The sequence below is a fragment of the Chiloscyllium punctatum genome, chromosome 15, assembly GCF_047496795.1.
Source record: "Chiloscyllium punctatum isolate Juve2018m chromosome 15, sChiPun1.3, whole genome shotgun sequence".
Classification (NCBI taxonomy): Eukaryota; Metazoa; Chordata; class Chondrichthyes; order Orectolobiformes; family Hemiscylliidae; genus Chiloscyllium; species Chiloscyllium punctatum.
In genome coordinates this window covers 34,277,842-34,283,630 of record NC_092753.1, presented here as the reverse complement: position 1 = coordinate 34,283,630, position 5,789 = coordinate 34,277,842, and the positions used below count along the sequence as shown (strand labels likewise).

General features: G+C 39.8%; 1 long non-coding RNA gene across 1 annotated transcript; it reads left to right on the top strand.

Annotated features, from left to right (window-relative positions):
- The first annotated feature begins 219 nt into the window (after nt 1-219).
- LOC140485900 (uncharacterized) lies at nt 220-5,530 on the top strand. Its single transcript, XR_011962470.1, has 2 exons — nt 220-315; nt 5,406-5,530. It is a non-coding gene; the product is annotated as an uncharacterized lncRNA (long non-coding RNA).
- The last annotated feature ends 259 nt before the right edge of the window (nt 5,531-5,789 follow it).

The following is a 5,789-nucleotide window of genomic DNA, read 5'->3' as shown; positions in this document are numbered from 1 at the left end:
GTGAGGACTAGCCACAAAAAATCACTACGAACAAGTTAGTTTACTATTTGACATGAGAAGCAAAATAGATTCCAGAAGCTCTTGGGAAGGCATTAAATTGCAATACCAATACAAATAGCTCAGGCATGTCAAACAGCTGAGCATTTGTATCATAAGTCTAAATCATAAACCATGTACTGTTATTGGTTGTTTGAAAAGCCATTCTGTAAAGTTACACAATTGGGACTGACCTGATCCAAAAGAGTTGATGGATGTGCACCTTGCCTGTAGTAAACGTATCTCATTAACCATATTGGGGACATCAGATGAAATAAGGTCAGTGACCATGACTTGATGGTGAAAGCAGTTGCGAAATTGTGGCATCCATATACTGGAGGCAGAGTTAGCAAACTTTCAAACTGCATGTGGTATCAACATATGGGGAGTGATTGAGACACTTTGTTGCATTGACTATTTGAAGTAATGTTTAGCTTCTTATTGAAGTATCATTTAAAGTCTTAGTGTCATATATCATGGAAATAGACCCTTCATTCCAACGAGTCTATGCTGACCATAATCCCAAAGTAAACTGGCCCCACCTGCCTGCACTTAGTCCATAGCCTTCCAAACATTTTTTATTCATGTACTTATCTAAATGTCTTTTAAAATGTTGTAACTGTGCCCACAGCTTGGCAGTTCATTCCACACACAAACTACTCTCAGTGTAATTGCTCTCATGTCCTTTTTAAATCTCTCTTCTCTCACCTTAAAAATTTGTCTGTTAATTGATACTTAAATTTTTGATCTGATTTGCAAAGAGGTTACAAGAAGTGAGATCTTGGTAATTTCTTCATTTACAGGGTTACGTTGATGTGCAGTTTACCCCCACGGGGAGCATAACACATGCAGAATGTTTCCATCAAACTATATTTATCTTTGAACTGCCCATTCAAACCTGGATCATTCTAAGACAGTAGTGACAAAGTAGTGACAGGACAAAACTGAGCTTGTATTTTAAAAGCCTACAAGAAGCAAGTGTAACAGAGAATAGGGAAAACATTGGTGTTGAGGAAGTTTTAACTGGCAGAGGGTGGGTGGAAGAGAGGAAGAGATCTTTGAATGAACAATGTTAAAGTCAACCCACAGGCAGATGAGTCATTTATCATCAATGATGACTCATGGCAATACCTCACAAAAATCTATAACTGAACTTTGATCAAATTTACAACAACTTTTCCTGAAATGTTTAATCTGCATTTAATAAGTGTCCCTCCAAAACAATCAAAATCGTTAAAGACTAAATGGGATGACAGATAAAAGATTGACCAATGTTCAATTTAATATCCATTTACTACAACTCTTATATAAACATTGTCTCTCTCTCTCTTTCTATTCAACCATGAGCATGAAAGCAATTATGCAAATTGATTTTTTAAAAGAATCAGGAGAGTTAATAACACTGTAGTTAGAAGCACTGATGCTACGTTAGTATTTTCCCTTTATACCATTGTCTTTCTTTAAATGCAGAAAGCTGTCATGAGGCTGTATAGACACAATGAAACCAGACACTAACAGACTTTAGATGCCTATAACAAATGTCAGTTGGTATTAAAAGATCCAGCAAGGCCAGAGGTTATACAGCATAACTTGTTTCCCCCCCAGAGTAAGCATTCTGGAGTCAGGAGTCAATCTACACATGCAATTCAAATTAAACAAATAGCATCTAGTAAAAGGAAACACACTGACATTCATAATTTCACCCTTGCAGCATATTAACCAAGCATGAATGGACTCGTGATTGACTTCATTGTGGTGCTGAGAGATCCTTTCTCATTGTCCAGTTGAAATTCACGTTTAGAACTAACACTAGAACATACAGTCATTCAAAATTGAAAGATGGGAAACAATGAGCTGGTCCATCAAGCCTGCCCCTTACTGTAATGGTCAAATTATTATGGAATCATTGAAAATTGCAGCACAGCAGTTGGCCACCCAACCTAACCCCCTTTCCAGGTCTTGGTCTCCAAACTTCAACATTAATGCATTTTAAAAATGAAGCATGGTTAAGTTTCTGTCCTGCCTAAAATTATGAGCTCCAGTTTCCCACCAAAAAAAAATCCTCAAACGACTCTCTAAACTTTCTACCGCTTATATTAGATCTACGTCCTCTGATGTCTCTGCTCAAGGAAATCGGGCAAAAACATCTCTTCCCTCGTTGTCCCGCATGCCTCCACACACAGTTATACTCCACGTAGCTTTTCATAATGGCATGTTGGATTCAGTAAATGTGTTATTTATTTTGTATAACTCATTTTGTTTGCAAAAATATATTTTATTTATAAAAATTATAGAAGTACACTACAAACCATTTCCACATTTAAACTACAGTATTTATAACAAATTCAACTTGTCCCCATACAACATGCTCCACTTTTGGGTGTCTTGATACAATTGTAATAGTCTTAGTACTTACAATACACATTCCATATCAGCCATACAGCCGAAAGGAAAAACATTTCAACGTAAAAATGTTAGAAAATGCAATTTAAATGAACTTTTCTCTATGCGCCATATACCATTCTGAGGTGTCTCAATGCAATTTCAATACACTTTATGTTACAGTTGCACAAATGAATTCAAAAACAATGTTAATAGATATCTCTATAAATCCAGTGACAGTTTTAAAAGGCAACCAAACAGCTCAACTATTATGGGTCCTGGACTTAGTGGTAATTTTCCAGAAGTTTCTTAGAAATCAAAGCCAGCTGGATAATCAATGATTTTGTGTACCCTTGACCGGAGTGTAATGCAAAACTATTTTGTTTTAAATTTCCCCAGACACCAACTGTCTCCAGTATGAATAACCCCACACAAGAGAATTCAAGTTTGCACAATCCTGTAAAAATATAGATTAACATCTTTTCACCTAGCCTCTGGGTGGGCCATACACAGTTGGTTATCTGCAACAAAAGCCTTTGCTTTGATAGTAACCAATTGCCTTACCCCGCCCTAACGAGGGTTGGTTATGTGACTCCCTTAGTGAACCCAATTGCCTAGTAACTACCACTTTTAAATAGCAGACAGTTAAGAGTTCAACACTCTTTATACAATATGTACTGATGACATCAACACTACTAGCTCCAGACTATAAAGGAAAATCTCATTGAAAACAAAACAGCCAACAGCCTATATTTTGTGCTGTCTCAAAGTAATCAACTTTTGGCAAAACGGTGCAGTGGAAACTACATTTCAGCAATAGTCCTTGTAAAATCTTAAAAGAAATTTGAAAGAAAATAAACTGCCTACAGCTCCTGAACTCCCAGCTAACCAATCAAACTACCCCTACAAAGCAATTCCAGACTGGTAAACAGAGGGAGAGGGGAAATACATCACCACTGTTTGAAAAGGGGAAAAATTAAAATTGGGCGACTTTTTCATGCATTTGCAAAACCTTTTGTAACAATTCAGGAAGAGTAGTACTTGATTTTCCGCGTGCAGCCCCAGTGAGACACAACAAACCATTCCTTGTCAGGTATATACAGTCATAGAGTCATAGCGATGTACAGCATGGAAACAGACCCAAGGGGTTCCACAGTTTCTGGTTCCTCTGTGTACCATGGCTGAAAGGCCATAGAGAGGAACCTTTCCCACCATACCTCTGTGCCAGCTATCCCAAGCTTTAGTATGTTCCTCAGCACGTTGTGCTGGACTTTGAAATGCGTCAATTTTCAAAGCTCAGTCCAAGACAACACTTTGCAACGGAAGACCAGCAAGTTTCAAGTAGACCAAAGAGCAGCCATCACCACATTGATGGTCCTCCAGCCAAAGTTGACATTTCTTTCAGCGTGTATTCCTTGGGAACAGCCTGTAATGCTCAGAGTCCTACATTGTGGAACTGCGTGGAATGAATCTTGACAAAAAAACAACGCATCGCTCTCCAGACCTCCTTTATATAGACATGTTCCACAAGGATACAGACAATTTTCTTGCCCCCACTGCACCCATCTCAAGAACAACATGCAGTAGGATTAGACTCCAGGCATATAGGAAGAATCTGATGGGCAGGGCATGTCTTGCCATCAGCTGAGCTATGTCTCGGTTTTAAGTTCTGGCAATGAAGCATTTTGCCAAATGCCTTTGACAGTCTGCTCAGGGAATCAAATAACAGGAGCTACACTCTCTTTTCTCGCAAGACCTCCAAAGAGTAATGCGCTGACATTTGACTGATGGATTTATGGTCAAGAGTTTTGATGTGAGAGAGCAATGGTATGGCACAGTCCAATTACTTGGAGCTTTCAACATTAATGTGGCCAGACCCATCCTTCCCAACACCAGAGACACGGAGAACCACAGCACACAGTGACTCAGGATCTACACACACCTTAGTACAGTTCCATTCAAAGATGGCCATCAGGATGAGTGTGATGTTACATCCACTTTCTTTGCCCTCTATCCAGCAGTTTGTTCATCATAACTGTAAACCCAGTTGAATAATGACTTCTGGATATAGCAGGTGGTGGTTCAGGCAACCACCTTGGTGTAAGGGTCAGGAATGGATCAGACGGGCATCTCAATAAGCAACAACAAGAGTGCCTCCCAGTTGATGACCAGTTTCTTATCCACAATGAAGAGGCATGGCTATGCACTTCTTACAGGTTTTGACACTTGCCCACAGGCTCCTCTCAATCATATCCCCAGCATCTTCAGGTAATCCGACCTAATGGTGAAGGGGATGAAGAGATAATTTAGTCCAGTTTGCAAATACCATGGCTTTGCTCTTGCCACGATTTAGCTTGACTCCTGGGGCCCATATAAGCAGGCCAGAGCCCAGAGGGAAAGAACAGTAAATGGTAGTCATGCTTAGCAATGAACTAATTGGTCATGCTGGACCTGGGTTTTGAGATATACAAGACAAGTTGGACCCAGTAAGCATCACTTGCAAGTTTTACTGTTTTCTTCCTTCTGGAAGGTGTGCACACAATAGGGGACCTGAGCAGAAAATAATGACATTACCCCTGTAGATGATTTAATCTGAGTGCTCTTCCTGCCTGGAACAACTGCCACTCCTTTTCTCAAATCTTTCCTCAAGGACTCAGCAAATGTTTTATACAATGCTCAGCAGGACAGGGGAGAGAAGGTATATCCATCGTGCATGTGTGCAATATTCTGTGAAAGGCCTTTTCCTGGTCCAGTCTGATGTGGCAAAGGTCCAGTTCCCATCCCCAAGTAGAGGCAATTGTATTCCTGAGCAGCACAGGGCTCTTAGAGATCTTCCTGCCAGATACATTTCATGTCTGAGTAAGGGAAATAATTGACTCCAGAAATGGCCTGGTTAGCGCAGACCATCAGCAAAAGTTGTTAATGCATGTTCAGCAGTGGTATGGACTGTTTTTTTCATCTTTCCTCCTTCCCCTTTCCACTTGTAGGTGAAGGTGATGATGCCTTTCCTGATGGATTCGGGCATACTCCCAGCCAGAGGAAAATCCTCGTACACCTCCCGCAGATATGAGTCTACCACATCTCAGAATAAAACTCAGCTGATAAGCTGCCACTTCTGGGAGTTTTACTCTTTTCCAAAGATCTGAGGATCTCAGTCAACTCAACTCAAGATCGCGGTTAATTGAGTTTCTCCCATGTACTTTTTTTTCTCTAAAACCTCTGTGATAGAATTCAGGAATGACTGGGAGGCCAATAATCAGCTAGCTATTTATTTTCCCAAACATTGACTTTATTCATTATTTGTAAAACTAGATTGCCAAAATTCTGTAATATTCAAGTCAAAATGTTTTGTTGTGAAATTCAACTCATTT